We start from the raw sequence: 19,490 nt of genomic DNA, 5'->3' as shown, positions 1-19,490 counted from the left end.
TATTTGTTGATTCAGGGTTAAGTAACTCAATTTGCTATTTATTTAAACATTCCATTCACCAGTACATAGCCACATAAAATGTGGGATCACATTCTTGTGAAAGTCCTAGAGGCCAGGAGGCCACTGCCCCATGCCAAATTTCCCTTGAGTCCAAGCCAGGTTTGTTCAGTTCACATGTAGAACGAATGAGAAAATGCAGTCCGCACATTACAGTAGATGCTCAGCAACTTAAAGATATTTAATTTATACCTCAAATTAAGGACAGAATATTGTGCAATCACCTGGCAGTGAGTGGAGGCTATGGAAGCACAATTTAGTTGAAGCATTTAACTAAGACCAAGGCAAGGTGCGATACCAGCCAAACCTCTCCTGTAATTAGCCACTCAAGTTCAGAACTACAGCAATATTCTGCTTCAGGAGAAGGGCAGCCCAAGGCACCCACCTTTCCTGGGGAGACATCTCCAGAGCAGATGCTGGGTCTTCCCTGATACTACATGATTATCTTAGCTGTAGCCCTGCCAAGAGGTAGACACTGCTTTACTGTAATGAATGCATAAATATTGTTTATGAAGTGTCATCCTTACTCCGTAGGTTACGTTGGTGCAAGACTCGTCATGGAATCATGAAATGGTGTGCTTGCTGGTTTCATTAAAACAGTTGTTGGAATAGAAAAAGTTCAGAAAGCATGAAAATGAGTGAAATATTTAAACTCTCCTCACAGGACTTCCCTTTTCATTATTTAGTCTGTTCAGGGTAGGGAAAGATCATACATATGCTTCTGTAACACTTCCTAAAAAAATAAATAAATTAGTTAATCTCCCCCTTTGTAGAAGCTATTAATGTCTGCTTTGCTTTGTTACATGAATCATTTTAAGGAAAAGATTAAAACATGCAGTCACAAAGAAAGCTATTGCAATTGAAGTCAGGGAATGCTTTGGGGGAAAGATGTAACCTACAAGAGAGAACTGACTGCGTTTTCTAGCTGGAGGGTGAGAGGCCTTCTGAGCTCTAGGAAGGTAGAACAACATGACAATCTAAGACAGGCTCCTAGTAGTAAGTTTCCTCCATCTATAAGAATTCCGCTGGAAACATGCACTTTGAAACCAGGACAGTAGTTCCCTTAGCCAGTGTCTGCAAGGTGGGAAGGCAGGTGGGGGACGGGGCTCGGGACAGCACTGTGTCAGTCCTCTGCTGTGGCAGGGCGCGTTCCGTAGCCTGTACCCTTGGGATGATTTGCAGGCAATTCACAACAATTTAAAGTCTGGCCCTCAGCATCTTACAATTCGCATTTGACACTCATCTCAAGGATCTGAAGACAAAAACTATATTACTACCTTATATTCGACACAAATCACATTTTATAACTCGAGGTACAAAATGAAAAGGAGGTGCCTTTATTTTTCCAAACCAAACTCTCCATTTACATTTCAGGATTATTAAAAGTTAGTTGAGAAGAAACAGTGACAGAGATTCAAGCAGAATATGAGCTGCCACTGCTGGCAAACAAAGCCACCCTCATTAACAACAGTTAGCAAATGCATAGCATAGGAGCAGGTGCTGGAAGCATAAACACATGGGAAAAAATGGCAACATATCAAAATCCAGAACTTTTTTTGAAAAGTACCAACAGGTTTCTTAAGAGGTATAGAGATTTGCGTTAGGGAAACACCACAAACATGCAAGCAGAAGTGAATTGCTGATACAGTGAGGACTGCTATAGAGAGATGAGCGATTGGTCACAGAGGAGGTGGGATAAGCAATTTGGAGAAAGAAAACAAGTTTCATTAGAAATGCCTGGCCAGGTAAGGACTTCATCCAGCAAGATCTAGGAGCTATAGATGATGAATTGTCTACTGGAGTGGAGAAAACAGAAAGGAGTCCAAGGTAACTTGGAAACAGGAAAATTAAGATGTGAACAGAATTACTACAACTGCTAGCCCCATCAGGGTTGTTCCAACAGCAGACAGATACCCGTATCTATACTGATACCTGAATCGTCCCTTACCTAGCTTTGATTTCCCTGCTCCTGTCCAAGTGTCATCTGCTTCTCATAAAGAATGTTATTTAGTCACTTTAGCAATACAGGCTGGTCTAGAGTGTATAACCTACCCTTTCCCTCCCTAGCACACAGATTTGGAAACAAAACAGCCCACTCAGCTTTCAGAGCTAGCGGGCTGTTACAGATAGGAACTGCTGGTTCTTCTGACCCTACCTTCTAAAAAAACCCAGTCTCTTCACTTACAACAAAACAGCTTTCTCACATCATTCTCTACCCTTTTATAACCTGAAAAAAACACCCAGGACATCCTTCCTGACATTGCCCAACCCACCCAACAGCTGAACGAGGTTGTCCTGATCAGCGGCAATCACTGCTGGTTATAAAGGTCAGATGACACCCCCCTTGCCCAGTATTGTTTGTTAATAAATCCTCTGGCTTAGAAAGTGGGCGGTGTGTGTTGCAGAGAGTACAGAGCTTTTGCTTTGTTTGAGGTGTATCAATAGGTAAGTGGCTTTTTTTTTTTTTTTTTTTTTTTTTTTTTTTTCCCCCCTCAGATGTTCCTTGCTTTGGTGGCTGTTGAATCTTTTCTCTTGGTGTTTCTGCTCAGCAAGTCAAGCCAAAGAAGCTTGGTGTGTGTTTCCTCTCGTGTGTTCTGGCGAGTTGGCTCATTGCAGAGGTGTGCTGTGTGGGTGCTCATGTGCTATGGCTGGGGAGGATAAGACTAGTAGCCAGAGGAGCTGAAGAAATGGAGATGCTCTTAAGGGTATTTAGCAGGTGGTACTGACGTGCGGAATTAGACTCTATAACTCGAAAGTTATAAAGTAGGTATGTTTATTGCGCGCAGATGCACGGGGGATCGCTCCTCCACAAGCGTGCATACCCGAAGTGACGAACCATCCCACATTTATACAATGAAACAAATGAATATTCAATTAGCGCCTATACATATTTGTTACCTAAACCCCGCTTCGTATGTTAATTAGCTTATCAGTCCGTTTCCTGGAATGTGGTGGTCTTGCAGGTTTGTGGGTGATTCATGTTCTTGTGACCATCTAATCTTCTTCAGCAAGGAAAGGTGATTCATGTCCTTGTGACCATCCGATCTTCTCCAGCAAGGAGACTTAGCACTCCCTCCCTCTAGATAGCATTTGAATGTCCCTCATCTTCTCTCATTCTCTTTTAAATAGCCCCTTTTGTTAGAGAAAGAAGGGCAGGCGTCTCCCCGTCTCCCCTTTGTTAGAGGAAGAGGGGCAGGCGTCTCCACAAAAACCGTAGTTGTCTCCTCAGAGCTGTGTGCCTGTGTGACCAGACACCGCACCCATGACTAGTCACCATACCCACATCTCTGAGTAGACATATACAATCACAGTCGGTGTTAAGCGTCCCCATTTCACACTATTTCTCCATATCAGTACACTTCTACCAGCAGCTCTGCCAAAATCTCAAGCACGGGGGGGGGGGGGGCTGAATAGTTCCTATAAGTGGCACCTTGTAGCACTGTATGAATTTACTGAAGGAATGTGCTTCTTCCCTAACAGTCTCCAACTACTGTATCTCCCTTTGAAAGACAGTAGGAGCCTGTTCGTACTCCAAATACCATCAGCTTGCATTGCTTGGTACCTATATTTTCCCTATATCAAACTCAAGCTGCAGCAATGCAGGTGAAGGGTACTTCAAACTTCCAGATTACCCACGCAAACTGGTTCTGCTTACTACGTCTTTCTCCTGAATTTCACTGTGAGCTAGAAAGCCACCAGCTTGATCTTATACTGTCCTTCTTAAAGATGGGTGGTCAGGTCAGTGTTTTCTTCACAAAAACAACAGAAAAATTCCTGCTGTTCTTTGTCATCAAACACTTCTTATGTTCCCAGACTGTTAATTCACAGAGTAGCTGGTACACTCCATTCTCCTCACCTCATCCTCAGGCTATACATAGGAAGGGCTCATGGATATCAAGCGTTATTATGCAACTGAAAACAAGGAGAGACTGAGCCTTTCATGAAATATCTGCCACTGGCAAGGGCTGGTTGTTGTGGCATATAGGAAAAGGTACAGCTTGTTACAGAAATCATTGTTCATATTTGCAAAAGTACTCCTTCATATTTGGTTTGATACAGAGATATTTAAACAGATGTATTTGAAATGCTTTCTCTTCTGTGCTTTGCTGTCAATATTGAGGACATTGCAGTGCTCCTTATGAGTCAAAAGTGCCTTTTTTCCTTTATATGGAAATTTTATTTAAAAAAAACCCTCTCACTACTGTAAAGATCAAGTGTCTATCTCTGGGAGATCATTACATTCCTTTTTCAGGAGCCAAGGCTTAACAATGCTGTAGGAAAAAAAAAGAATCTATATGGCAAATCTTGTAGTACAAGTTTTTGTGGTTAACCGAGAACCATGCCATGAGTCAAGCCTTCGGAAACAGTTTAGTAATTAAAGACAAATGCTATGACATAATCATTTACACACAGCACAAAGATTTTTAGATTAAATCTGGCCTGACCCATTGCTCAGCAAGTGTTATCTGGGATTCTTGAAAGTCATTCATTTATTTACGTACTAATTTGGCCCACATGTTTTATTAAAAACAAAAACCTACATTTCTCACAGGGGTGAGCTCTATTCAACTCTGGTTAATGAGTTTGGTCAAGAAAGGAATGGACCTGCTCCAGTGGGTACTATATAGAGATGCTCACAAAGCAACAGAGAAAGTTTTTGCTTTCAAGTACCTTACCCCCTAAGTTTATGCTCTTCACGTGCATTTATTTCATGTAAATGAATGAGCCCTGTTTAGCTGCACTAGCACTTGTGTGTTTGTACTCTACACATTGTAAATAAGCTGGCCCATAAAGCTAAATTAGTGGAGAAAACAGCTAATTTGGCAAAGGCAGCTGGGTGATCCTTGACAGTGTGGGGAAGTGTATATATAAACATCTGACCACACACCTATGTGTATGTTGAGTTATTGCTGGATGTGGATACCGCTCCATGTAACAGTTGAGCTTAAATTTACTTTTTCTGTTGTCTTCAGCCAGAATTACGTTGCTACCAGTTCAGCTAGCTGAAATGCTGGGGATGAGCTGAAAAGGAGAAAGGAGCTTTGTATGGGTTGGGTTTTGGAAAGAAATGGTGCAGCCCTTGCTGGTAAGGAAGCACTGCCAACAGGAGGAGATCAAGGTGTAATTTGCATGAGCCAGCATAGCCAGAAACAGAGAAGTATAGCTGAAACTTCCATGATTACAAAAAAAAAAAAAAAACACAAACCAACCCCCCCCCAAAAAAAAAAACAAAAACAAAAACAGAGAAAGGATCTTTCAGTTATGAACTTGAGTTGCCTTCCTCCTTCCCTCCCTCCTCTATTCTTCCATTTTACCAGTGAGATGAGCAGTGTGGGCTAATGGAAAAAAAAGGGATTAGAAAATGACAAAACAAATGGGATGAGGGAGGACTAAATCTGATGTTCCTGCAGGAAAATAGGGATTTTTTCCAAATGGAAACATGTTCCCCAAAAGGCTATTTTTCTAGCCAAAAAATGATCATGTGCCTTTTGTGCAGGGCAGTGAATTTTTGAAGCAGTGTTGTAAGCAGCTGTCAGGAAGGAAAGATTAGGCTTTATTTTAAGTTGGTCCTCACACATAAAAGAAGCTCCTAATGACCTGTGGAGCTTCCTATCCTCGGCTGGTGCCTGCTCCCCCAGAGATATAAGACAGACCAGTACAATGATACTGGGCAGGCACCTATGTGCAGGCAGCCAGTGTCATCTCTTGGCAGGCCTTGGGGAGTACTAGCTGTTAATGCTTGTGTGTGGGAAGAGAAGCACTTTAGGAGGCAGAAGTTGAGCTGTAAAAAATAAAATAAAGCATTGCCTCGGGTACAGGTGAGTCCAACTGGACTTCTCCATAGAACTGGAGCCAGCTGCTAATTCCTGCTCAGACTGAGTGGGAACCGGTGCCTGATCCCTCTGTTCTGCTTTGGGAAGTCTCAGCCAGTTTGAATGCAGCTGACAGGGTTGAAGTCACATGTGAGGACACAGAAATAATTTCCCCTAAGTACCCCACCAATGTAGATCTTGTTGCTGTTGCAGCACTGCAGTTCTCATCCCTTAGCCTGGAGGCAGGTGTGCTGGCCTGGCAGCAGCTGTAACTGGGAATGCTTTGGGAGATGTTGATGCTCCACATGGTACACATCAAGTTACAGATGGGCACCTACTCGAGCACCTGGTGCTGAGTGGGCAGGTGCTTTTGCAGGACCACACTGACACTAGCACAGCTCCTTGTGTGCCTCCAGAGCCAGGGCCCCTTGCTGCAGTCTGTGCATGCTTTGCAAGTCAAGAACCAGGGACTCTGGCCCTAAACATTCAAAAAAGTATGAAAATGATTGCAATATAATCTAATATCTTCTAACATGTTGTTTTTTTACTTTTTCATGCATCTGCAGATCAAGGACTTGCAGGAGAGTGGCTTTCTTGACCTTCTGGTGCAAAAAATTTTAATTTATTTGCTTAGGAGAGGTGAAATCTGATTTGAAGATGCATTTGCCATTAGTAAGTGCTTGGCACTGGTATTTAAAACAGCTCTTTTCTATCTGTGGCAGCTTTTACCTTTGCTTAAGCCTCACAAACCCAAGATTTACAAGCTAATGAACTCTAACTGACAATATGTAGATGATACCCTGTGCACTGGCTGTTTGGTGTAGATAACTGAGGCTTGTGAGTTTACTCTCAAACTGACTGCCTAAGCCTGGATATCTGCTGAGATACTTTATCCTTTTATGAGGGTGAATCCAGAGTGCACTGAGTAATGCATAATAAAATTAGTTTGGGGGGAAAGCAAAAGATAAGCACAGTAAAATAAGCTCAAATGACTTCACTGTTCAGTAATGACTCCTACCAAATAACTGCATTGTAGTTTTATCTTTCCAACCAAGATTGTGTTAATGCTCTAAAATTAAATCTCTTGTGAAAGTTATCTGGAATTTCTCAAACAAGTTTTAAAGGGGTTTATTTTTTCATCAGAGGTCATGCCTCAAGAATTTGTAGGAATTCCGCCTGGAAAGTAATAATCAGTGGAAACTGGCAGTCAAAGCTAATTTATATTGCTCTTCCAGATAAAAATTCCTTCCGTCTTAGACCTGCATTTCAAAAAAGATGATTATCACTCTTGAGAGAATACATCAGTGAAAAAAGAGAAGGAATGACTTAAGAGATGTCTCCTGGATCTGTAGATCTGGGGTTTATGGTCATGCGGTTTTTTTCCTTATAATCCTTCCTTCTGAAATGTGTGAAGGACAGAGACAAAAGGGAAGGAAAGGGAGAAGGAGAGGTATGTATGAGGAGACAACAAAACAAATTAAAGAAATCGGCTGCCAGGTAATTTCCCAGGAGTTTCAGAATAAATGACTTCAAAACAGGGTGATGTCTCACCAAACAGAGATGCTAGAGCCTATTCTTTCTTTTTGTTCAGCTTGTGGTGTCACACCATGTCTGTCACTACTGTACCTGGCTTTCTGTCAGTATTTCAGTTTAATAGGTTAACTGCTGCAAGAGGAAAAATAAAGCCATCTCTCTAACTCAGCTTTAAAAAGTTTCCGTCTCTGAGTGCTGGTGGGCCAGTTGTCACTCACTGGCTCGCAAACGCCCCGCGCCACCAGGCAGAGGCTGGAATGGAAAAGCTCCTAATGCATTTACAGAGCACAGCCTGGGTCTGCCTGTCCCCACATGGGAAAGGGATTCAGAGGAGTGTGTACTGTGAGGTCAGAGGAGCAGGAGGGGGTATGAAATCAAGATGAGGGCATCCTTGGCAATGACACCTTAGGTAGCTGACATGTGCCTTCACCTTTCTCATGTGCTGGCCCTGCTGGCAGACAGTGCCTGCCTTGAAAGCCCTGTGGAGTAAATTTTGTCAGAAGTAGTGTTAGCGAGATCTGGTGCCTGATGTTAATCATCTTCTGCAGGGCAGCGTGGAGCGATGGGCAGAGCTGCCTCTGCTGGGTTTGTCATCAGCCTTGTAGCTGAAGCACTAAACTGCCAGCAGCACCAGTTCACGTCATCTGCTTGTAGAAAACGATGTCAAACAACCCCTCACACAGGCACAGCAAGGTTGTTTGTTAACTGGATCTCAGTCCAAGATGCTGCCGAATGCTATGCAGCCCATATGAACATTACAAAACAATATGTTTTTGCTGTTCTCCTGCATAGTCATGCTAGATTAGCTATTTCCTGTTCAAGCACAAAGCAGAACATTTGTGAATAAAGGAAGCCTTCTATTTATTACAAATTCAATCTCTCTATTGTAATGTTTCATCAAGTTTTTTAACTTAAATCTGTCAGTGTCATACACATGTGTGTGTATTTATTTTTTCCACAGAATTCCAAATCATAATTTTGGTGTAAGGCCATCAATAACCCCATGCGCTTCAGAGAGTAGGTAATCCTTTAGGAGTGGAAACAGAAGACAGATTTGATTCCAATGGTGAGCTCATTCCTAGATCACCACTGAAAGCAGAGAGAGAAACATGCTCCAAAATAAACAACAGTTTGAACTCGAAAGCATTTTTTCTTTTAGGGTGCCCAGCTTTGCATGAAGGCATTCCTGCAAATCCTCCTTAACTGTTCTGAGGACTCTCTTGGTTTCCCAGGTCATTAGTGTGTGTTTCCAGAGCGAACTGTGACAATGCACTGACTCTGAGGATCATTTTGAAGAGAAGGATTTAAAAGAAATACGTAACCAGATCCCTCACAGTTGAAACTACTTGGAGAGGGGAACTGGGGGGTGGACACAAACCCCGTTATGAACTATGCAAATAAATGCCTTGATTTAGTGAGCAAGACAAATTTGAGTGAGCTTCAGGCAGCTTAATTTTTCCTAACCTAGTTTTGCAGCAACTATTGGCTTGCAGGTCACTCTGTAGATTTGCATCTGTAGGTTCCTGGAATCCTCCTTCTATTAAGCAAACAAAATACAGTTTCAAGTAGGCTACACAGAGGTGATTAATGAAAACTCCAAATTGGTTAACCTTAAATAAAGCAAGAAAAAGCACTTGCTTGTAGAGGTCACGCATGTGAGGAGTACCATGTTGTGCAGTGCCAGGTGAGGGCTTACCAGACTGAGGGATTTCTGTGGCAGAGGAAATCCCAGACATTAAAACCAGGCTCTTTTCCAATGACCTGACTCTTGTTCAAAGGGACATCTGCCTTTTGGACATCCAGGCCAGTGACTGGTAAGATGCGGGTTGCCTCTGATGTTAAGGCAGACAGCTGACAATTTGAAACAGCAGGAGCAAGCCCCTCTGTCGCAGAGTATTTGGTTCAGGGAGAAGCAGAGCAAATGGTTGGGTGATGTCAGATATCCCCGGTGGAGGACTCCAATGCAGAAAGTAGATGGACTTATCTGCAAAGACCAGCCAGCTCTGAAGAGGGGTTAGGTAGGACTCGGGATTCATGCTGGATGAGCACATGGACGGTGACCGCAGTGGAGTGCTGTCCCTGCAGAGAGAGGACCACAGGATGGGAAGGACCTGGCAGGCCTGTTAACTGAGTGTTGTATATTTAGGTGGTTGAAAGTTAAGACATGCTGCTGCTGCTGCTGGGAAATAGGCAGTCTTTAGTTTTTGTCTGGTGTTGGATGCCAAATCTGGGGAAAGCTCTTTTCAGAAAAGCAGCAGAGGTTCAACACAAGTGTTCTACTAATTTGCCATGGCTTTATGTAATTAGTCTTGCTGATCCTCAAGCCTTCCCCAAGCTGATATATTTCTTTTCTGCATTTTTGAATGAAAACATTTTAGTATTTGATAAGCAAAGTTAGTTTTTGTTTAAAATATCACCTACTTTTATTAAAATGAAAAAAGTGAATTTGAGACAATGGAAAAAAGGACAAGCCAATGAATAAGAGAAGCTATTGATATGTTTGTTTCAGAGACCTTAATCTCATGCTACCCCCCTGACTCATGCTTGCATTTGTTCTGCTTAGCCAAAAGTATGCTTTTGGGGTTGAAAGCTCTGTCCGCTGGGGGCCACCTCCCTCCCTCCCCAATGGAGGCACAGGGAACTGGTCTTAAATGTATTTCCTCCCATCCATCCATCCATCCGCCTTAGAGACAAGGGGTGGCCTCCATCCAATTCTTTCAGCGATCTGCTCTCAATGCTGTCAAATAAACAGATTATTTAACTCCTGCTAATCGAATCAAATAACCCATAACTATCTTTGAAAAAAACCAACACCCAGCTTCCTCACAAAGCGATTTCTTCATTCCCAGCCCTCTAACTACAGCTACCATCAGTCTTTGTAACAATCATTACATATTCTCTTTATAAGGATAATTGCAGTGATGAAGATTATTTAAGAAAATAATATAGCTATGGGGAAGAAGTAAACCCTGAAGATCCACAGCCATTAAATTTAATAGGTAAGCCAAAGCTGCTGGGAACAGAATTAGTTTGAGCAGAAGGTATCTACCTGCTTACCCCTGTCAGAGCTCAGACACAGCCGTAACCTCAGAGGCAGCCTTAGGGGGATCTGCTGAGACCATCCAGACACTCTTTCTGCAAAGGATGGATTAGTGAGTAGTTTCCTGCTTTGGGACTCTCCCGGTAAAGACACCCTAACTGCTGGAAAGAGAATGGCTTGTCTTTGCATTCACTGCTGAGAAGGAGAGATGTGCTACTGGTGTCGTGGCAGCCTGCTTTCTCCTGAATGACTGTGCCACCTTGTCCTTTGCCTTTTATTCCTCGGGGGGTACTTTCTCACCATGCTTCTCCTCATTACTCTTGGTCTCTGTTTTGCTTTGATGGGTGTTTTGGGGTTTGTGTTGGTTTTTTTTTTATATATCCCTCAGTTTAAACTGCAGTCAGCGTCATTGAATCACTCTGATCATAGGAGCAAAAACCTGTCATAACAGGACTGAGGAAAGACACTTTGAATTTGCCAGTATATGGTAACTAGCCGGGTTTAGTACCAGTTGCCATTCTAAGTGGTTAAATGAAGAGTCCAACCATAACTAGTGATCTTTGGAGGTTCCTTGCAGACCCTGCGACTGTGGGCTTGGGACCTGGGCTTCAGCCTGAGTCCTCACGGCTCCTGGTGCCTGTGCAGGTCTGACCGTGCCCTGGTGGGAGCAGGCAGAGGCGAAGCGGTTCCTTGGGTAGGCAAATGAAATGCAGTTTTGGGACTTGTTTGAAACAGATTGTCACTGCCGTAGAATGATGATATAGTGAACTTAAGAAGTTTGGTATGGCTAACAAACAGTATAGGCAGGATCTCGGTGAAAAATCAAAAGGCCATTTTAAGTCTGTTTCCATGGTTTCAGAGAAGACGGGACACTTTTCTTTTTACATTCTCCTTTTTTTCATTCCCTGCCCCCACTAGTGCAAAAACAGTGAATTCTGAACTCCCCCTTCCCATGCTGCCTCCTGCTCTCTGCAGCAACAGGGACATTTGTAGCTGTCTTCCAGCAGAAAGCTGGAGAGTCTGCTGGACAACCTCTATTCCCTATTTATTTTCTACCAAAGTGTTCTCAGCAGGGTCTCCACTCGGGATGAGGGGAGAGATGTTCACCCTGGAGTCTCTGGCCAAGTGTTTTTTATGGGGGATATAATCCAGTGGCAGGTCCCGATTTATGGAAGAGAACTGGGCTGTGATGAGCAAGTTACAGCTCCCACCACGTATTTCAACATCTGCTTTCAGGCAGGAGCTTTTAGGCCTTGATTTGTATGTTCCTAAAAATGGAAACGCTTCCTTGTTGCGGAATGGGAGAGGAAGAGAGAATTCTTTTTTCTCTTTTATTAATTATTTTTTTTTTGCCAGAAGGCAGTAAGGCAAAGGGAAGTCATTACAGTTTGTTCTCCCTGTCCTTAATCAGTTTGCACCAGCTTATTCTTTTCATTCCTCATTTCTGCCTGCTCCTGCCCTATTCCTGAACTGTTACTGGCTGCAGCAGCAGGTGAATCGGGCTTTTCCTTTGTAATTACATCTTAATAAAGTAGTGGTGGTTATACTGTCCCATGTTGTCCAACATCACTCTGAATTGACTCGTGAAAATTTTTGTGAAAACCCCCTGAACACATCTGGGAATTGTTCATTGGCATTGAAATGGTGTGGTGATGATTGTGTTGCAGTTTCATTCTGAACACTGGTGATGCTAAAGGGGAGGCAGATGCTGGTTTAACAAATCCTGAAACCTCAGATTGCTTTCACCATTGGTTTCTGACTAGGTTCAGGACCAAAAATGCCATTACAGCATTTAAAAATTTATTTAAAGGTATTTTAGGCAAGTGAAACTACAAAAAAAAAAAAAAAAAGATATACTATTTCTAGCTCAATTATACATATAGGCTCAGCTCATACAAGTTGTCAAGTTCTCAGACTCCTTTGAGAAGGCACTTCTGGAAGACCTGTTATAAAAGGAGCCTTTAATGGTATGACAGACAGTGACTGACTGGCTTGTGCGATGGACACTTCAGTTTAGGGGTAAGAGATTAAAAATGAGAGCACTTTTTAAGATTACAAAAATCTTGTATGTTTACCTAGGAAAAAGTCCTGAGGATTATTCATCACTAATCCTGGGATCTACAGTATCTTAATGAATTAATATTTTCTATATACATGTAAAAATGTACTTAATTCAACAGTCTTTTCTGAAAGGCAGAATTTGTAATGTGCTGCTAAAAACAAATGAACAAAAAAACCCCACCCCAACCCGAAACCAGAACAGCAGAACGCCAGCACTTGCTCTTTCCCAGCTCGTATCACGCTGCATTTCAAAGCTTCATCTTAGCTGTTGTGCTACAGGCAGGTCAATATCCGGACTGAGAAAAAAGTGGACAGTAAACATGAGCTCTTGAATGAAATGTTGTTTCAGATAAGAACTGGTAGTGTCCTTTGTAAAAAAATTCTGTGTAGGAAAAAGTAAAATGATTGCTGCAGCACTTAAGCCATAGGCTATTTATTTTGGAAAAGAATCATCATTGTATTTGAACAATTCGTCAGGTAAGTATGGTGGCAGGCACTGCTGAGGGTTAGCATGTGGAGCTGTAATAAGGCTCCTGGTTGAAACTTCTAATTCTGGACAAGTCACTTAGTGTTTGTATTCTCTTGGGAAATTTTGTAAAATATTTCTTGATGATTGCAGCACTGGTAGCCAAGTTACTTGTATTTTCCAAGAAGAGATGCAGCATCTGTATCCTGTTTTCCTTCTCTACAAATTATCAATAATATAATTTACCTTGTGTGCATGTCATGAAACCGAACAGATTAATGATGGCATGAAAAAGAAGGAGCAAAACAACTCTGAGCAAAGCTCAGGTGCAAGCTACCACATATGAGGTGGAAGGTGGTGTTCCCATTTTATCACTGCTACTTTATGACCAGTCTTAAAGCTACGTGTGTAGTCCCCTCTCACAACTGAGGACTCTGTGAAGAGTTGCAACTGATAGTCTTATTAAATACAGCTGAGGTACCCTCCAACCAAACGGAAAGGTCTGCAGTGAACGGCTGAACCGACACATGCAGCTTGCCTTGCGGACCAGGCAAATGCTCAGGCAATGAGTAAAGTCAGACGTTCATGCTCACAGAAGCTGGCAACAGGGAGAGAAGTCTGTGGGCAACCCTTCTGGGTTTTGGGTGATGGGTTGTGGTTGCTTCAAGTTGTTTTCCTTTGCGCTCACTGCTTACCTTTCCAAATACCCTGTAGCAAGCAATAAATAAATAAATAAAAATGTAGGTTCAGAGCCTTTACAATAAATTCCAACCCTTAATCCAGTCCTGCAATGGTAGGAATTCTTTCTTGTGGTTGGGGGCTAAATATCTTCAAATGTCACCCTGTGTTTCTGGAATGTCTTCAGAAAGAACATGAAATCCCAAGTTCTGTATAGAGAAAGTGTTTGTTTTTTGTTATTCCATCCTTTGTCAACATTGTATCTGTTCATAGTGCAAACAAATTCCTTTCGGTCAGTATCCTAGAAAAGGGCAGACAGGACAGGGCAAACCAAAGTAAACAAACTGTTTTTTTCAACTTTTTTTTCACTGTAAGAGAATTCACTTGTGCTATATTACTCTGATTGAATTCAGCTTTTACATTTTGAGACTACTACACACAGTGGGTGTTTTACAATAAGTATCACCTAAATGGATTTTTCTTTACCAGCAGAACTTTAGAATTAAACTTCTGTCAAGGCTGTCAGATTTGCATGAAAGTGATGTTGCTTTTTTATCAGACTTTGTAACAGCCACAACATTTGTTTGCAGCATTAAAGATGTGCTTGCAACAAGTATGTTTTGTGTCAAAGGGAGGTACGTCTTCTGAGGAAGGTAGCAAGCATCTGGCTTTCTGGTCATACTGAAAATTAATTCTACATTTTCTTGGAAGTATGTAGTTTCTGATGGGAAGTAGATTTTGAATGTACTAGAGTTAAATTTTAAAGATTTTTAGATGATTTTCTAAAGATGCAGAAGTGTCTGAGTAGATTTTTTCAAAAGTGTCTAGCCATATATAAACTACTTCTTTGAAAGAATGTTTCATTAGGATCCCACTATCTGTCTCTTTCAGAGAGTAAACATCAAATTTAATCCATAAAATCCAGATTAACTGCCTCTCCATGTAAAATATCTTGAAATATTTTGTAATACACAAAATAACCTGTGTCTCCACCTCAGCCAAAATTTCCTCCTTTCTATGGATAGCAGGGTGAAATCTTGAGCTGAAAATTATTTTCACCTTTATTTAAAACTGATGGTGTTTAAACCCCCTAAGTTTCAAAAATGACAGTGGCACTTAAAAACCTCAGTCTCACAGAAATCTGATGTGACTTCGGTCCCTGGTGCCTAAGGGAATTAGGAAAGTGAGATGTGGTGCTGCTTTTTTCTTCTTTTTTTACTTCAGATCATTGAATTAAACATATGAGTGCCTGTCTTAAGACATTATGTATGGATTTTTTAGAGATTTAATTGGGGAACAAGGTTTATGGCAATAACCTAACTGTGGATATACCACGTTTTGTTGTCTCTTTGTCATTGTTTCACTCCTCCTTGGAGCTTAAGAAAGACTTTGTAGTGCTTTGTCTAAACCCCAGCCACACAAAGGCAGCTATATACTATTCACTGAGGGGCTCCAGGTCTGTTTTGTATGAAGTTACTAATGAGCTAATGTGTTGTTACTGCTTTGGAAAGCTGATATATGCGCCCTGATGTGCCCTTCAGCTGAACGGTGATGGGGACTGAAGCCTGCTTTATTGCCTCGACTGGAGGTTTTTCCAGAAAGGAGGCAGGCACATAATGGAGACGCTAATCTACTGTACTTCTGATCTCCCCTGAATGACCCTTATTGCAATAAACAAAAAGCTGTGCCTATTAATCCTTGCCTGTGCCCACCCAAATAATGCCTAGCTTCAGCTGCAATTGCTTTGAAGGGTGTTAATTAGCATTCTGCAGAAAACTGAACTGGTGATCCTGCCAGTTACCCAACGAGAAAGTGGATTCGGATCATTAGACAGAACGCACCTGCAATACTAGATGGAAATGATGGTCATCCACAATGCAAATTGAATTTTAGTTGTCAAAATCAGAGTACAAATTTTTAATTTCACATTCTCTAAACATTAGAATCTCTAAAAAAGATGGATCACACAAATGTCTTTGACTTCTTATTTTTATTTTATTTTAACTTTCTAAAAACTGAGAACACTTGGCCAACAGCACAGGCTCTTGGTGAGGTAACAAACATGCACAAGGAACAGGAAAATTTAAGAGGAAAAAGAGAAGGCTCTACTGTATTTTTTCTTTTATCATATAGGGTTTTTTTCTTGCTCCTTTATTAAAATATTTCACAGTTAAAATCTTTGAAGCACAGGGATTTTCTTAATTTGATTTTTGTTTAAACAAAGAAGAGCGATACATATGAAAAGCAGTGAGAAGGTTGAGGAAAGCTATAGCTGTCCACATCCCTGTAGCATTAGGATGCTGCTGCTGTCACTGTGCTCCCTGTCATACAGGATCACAGGCTGGGCAGGGACCTCCTGGGCTCCTTGGGCCACTCAATAACTGCATTATACAAGCTCCTTTCATAACTCACCATGCTCCAGCTGAAAGTAGGTCAGTGTTTCACCTATTTCGCCTGACTACAAGACTGTTCCAGACCCTGTACTTAAGCTTCTTCTGAAAGCTTCATTTATTCATGAATTGTTCAAGATCATTTGTTCATGGGCCAAGAGTATCCTTTAAGTAATTCTTTCCTTTCCCCTTAATCCCCATGACTGGCTCGCACAGATCAGTCATCTTTTCTCATTTTTCTGTGCTGGACAACCAAGGGTTCACCCTCCCTTCACAGGAGACACATTCTTTAATTTAGTTAATCCTTCCAGAGCTGCGCAGTGCAGTTCTGATGCTATCTCACCAGCACCCTTCGCCCTGGCAATCCTCCTCCTCCTCTCACTGAAATCCAGTGAAGCAAGTAAGGTTAAAAGCTTCCCAAGAAAGTTTATCAACAAGGATATCAACCGGTTCCTTACATTCTAGGGAATTTTAGAAATGTGAATGTCTATTGAAAATTATTTGTATAAGAATGAAATGGGCATGGTTCTAATCAGATTTGGATTTTACCAATTAACTATTTCTGTCCTAAGCAATTTAATACTTATTTTTGGTTTTACCCATCATCTAGCCAGGGCCAGGTTGGAAGGCAAGTTTTGCTGACTGATTCTGCAGTGCTCCAATGGCAGCGTTGTTTGGAATGGGTTCAGGGATTCATCGGAGTTAAGGTAGTGGCACAACAGTCAAAAATCCATTCTGCAACCAGGTCTCTTCTTCGCTCAGCAGCTTAACTTAGCAAAAAGAGGTAAAAGGCAAACAGATTCTAAGCAAACATTAATATCTTAGAATTAAGTAAAAAGTGCCATTCATAAAAATAATCTAAGTTCAACTGAGAATATTTTTTTCACACAAAAAGCAAGGTGCATTGCTTCATTCTTTGGGTAAATTCTTAGGACATTATGTTGCTCTAAGAGCTCAGGTAAATTTCTAACTGAACCTTGATAATGAGTTGGTCATGAAAAGTGGGTAGGAACTTAAAACACAGTGTAAAAATAGTTTGTACTTCAAAAAGTGGAAGAAAAAGGCATTTCTGAAAGGAAATCCTGCATTTAAAAAATTTCATAGGGAAGTACTTGGATGTTTTCTAAGTAATTCCTGCCCTCTTTGGGATCAAAAGCATGTGTAAAAATTCCATTTGCTCACCTAAAATGAGGGCAGGGAAAAGTAACCAAACTTCAAGGCAATGGAATTCTGCACCTGACTTCAGGCACTTACCTCCTGTAAGTTGCAGAAGTTTGCAAATGTGGTTATGAAGCACCTGAGGCTGCTTGTGCAGGCAGCTGGCACAGCTGGGGGCTACCGGAGGGCATGGGGAAAAACCTTCCCATTTTGATCAGAACTGGCTGCCCTGAGTTGGGATACAGCTGTTCTTCAAAGACTGCAATTGTCAACGAGCAAAACCTAATCTGTGCTGAGAGCTAGCACAGTTGCTCTCAAGATTTGGTTAATTCTGGGTCCTTCAATGAACTATAAAAATTTTTGGAGGAGTCTGATTAAAACTAGCTAGAACATCTGGAAGATAATTCGTTCTGTGATTTCTTTTGGAAAAAAATTTACATATTGTCCCTAAGTTTAATAAGTTAAATAATAAGCACCCCTTCGAGTGTTGTAATAAATGCTTTGTTAGTCCTCTTCTAATAGCTGTAGGACAAAACCCCCCATACCTTCTAAACAGAAACCAAGCAACCCAAAACCTAAATGTTTTATTTGGCTCTCTGATGCTCATGAACACAAGTTTTTGACTGGTGTCTGAATGAACAAATGGATCATGAACACAATTTTACCTGTGTAGAAATAGAAAATACACACAGGCATGACTTGTAATTGCAGTTATTACTATACAAAAGAGTTTTTTTAACATATTTATTGGTCTTGGTTTACCTTCATGTTTGTTCTTGTGGAGCCATCCATCTCGGTGGAGGCTTGAAAATAGATCATTTTATATTTCTTGATCATTTGTAGCTTTTTTTTTTTCTAAAGCCTCTTGCCCTTTGTTCCCCTCTCCCTTAAAGTTTTGCATCAAAGCCTCAAGAGCCACGGGCTTCCAGTCTGCTGTTCAGACCTCCATTGTTTTCCTAGACAGAGGCATTTCAACAGAGGAAACTTTTCATATGTTTTCAAACCTCACATATCCAACCATGATATTGGAATACTTGCTAAAGATTCCTTTGTGACTTCCATTTGTGCTTGACTAAAGCAGAAAGTACAGACTTTCCATCATAAATGTTAATATTAAACAGACCATCGCAGACTGAAATGGAACAGAAGTGAAAGTCAAAAATCAAACATGGCTAAACTCATCTATGAACTTGCCCCTGGAAGAAATAGGGAGGTAAAAGGACACATACCAAAGCAAAGTAAGCCTTCTCTGGCCATTTTTAAAATGCAGGCTGTAATCACCCCTGGATCGAGGGGGAACTGATGAAGATCATCATTACCCCCAACATATGGTCTAGGTGATGCTTCTGTGGCTGTCAACACTTTTGTTCAAATATAGGTGTTGCGCCATAACTTAACAATAGAAGAGAGTGTGACTAGTTAACCTAGAAGAAAAAAGATCCTGTTCCACAGATCTTACTGCTGTGAAGGTTCATTGTAAGTGGGTGAGTGTGCATGTTTTTGTTTTAGAATATTGTTCCCCAGTAAAACTATTCAATAGGTCAAAATTTACAATTGGTTTTGGTCAAGCAATGAAGAAAACAGACAACTCAGAGTTACCCCACTAGTGCTATCCACTGCTAAAAGATTTCACCCCTGTAGGTCTTGTTGGTAATGTGGCTGTTAGAATTAATTCTAATTTACTGCAATTTTTTTCTTTGCTATAGAAAACACACTTAAACCATGCCTTTGACTTATATTTGTACGACTGATGACAAAGAGAGCAAACAATTGCTTCATGCTGACCCAAAGCTGTAAAAGTGTTATTTCAGCAGTAAGCAAACAATGCAGCTAGAGAGAGCACACAAATTCATACCGCATTTATAGTAAAAGTTTCACTTTTAGTATATAAATAACGCCCCCAAACTACTGAGTCCATTGCTATGTATAACCTCATTGCTCTGTTTGCTGACAGGCACTAAAGACAGCACTTTCACACAGCTGGGCTAACGGGTAGCATTTGGGGGCTGGCAGCACTTTGAAGGTTTCATTCCTATCTAGTGATAAAGTCACCCTACGTGATATTCCTTCCCCCCTCCCCCCCACCTTGCTCACTGAGAAATCTAGCTGCCATCTGGGAGCGGAGGGGCAGGGTACTCACAGATGCTGCACAGCTCAACCTCTAACTGAATGCATAATCAATCTTAATTGTTCTTTGTCAATTCACCCCAGAGGTCTCAAAGACTATTTAGGTCCCTTTCAGAAAATTGGGGTATTTACACTTTCTGCTTTTCTACAACTAAAAAAAAAATAAA

The 19,490-nt window shown here is 41.3% G+C and overlaps 1 long non-coding RNA gene across 1 annotated transcript; it reads left to right on the top strand.

Moving 5' to 3' along the window:
* The first annotated feature begins 3,464 nt into the window (after nucleotides 1-3,464).
* Nucleotides 3,465-19,490, top strand: LOC308072117. The gene is made up of 2 exons (XR_013931502.1): nucleotides 3,465-17,025; nucleotides 17,063-19,490. It is a non-coding gene; the product is annotated as an uncharacterized lncRNA (long non-coding RNA).

This window comes from Falco punctatus (assembly GCF_963210335.1).
Source record: "Falco punctatus genome assembly, chromosome: 12".
Lineage (NCBI taxonomy): Eukaryota > Metazoa > Chordata > Aves > Falconiformes > Falconidae > Falco > Falco punctatus.
This window is presented reverse-complemented; position numbering and strand designations above follow the sequence as displayed.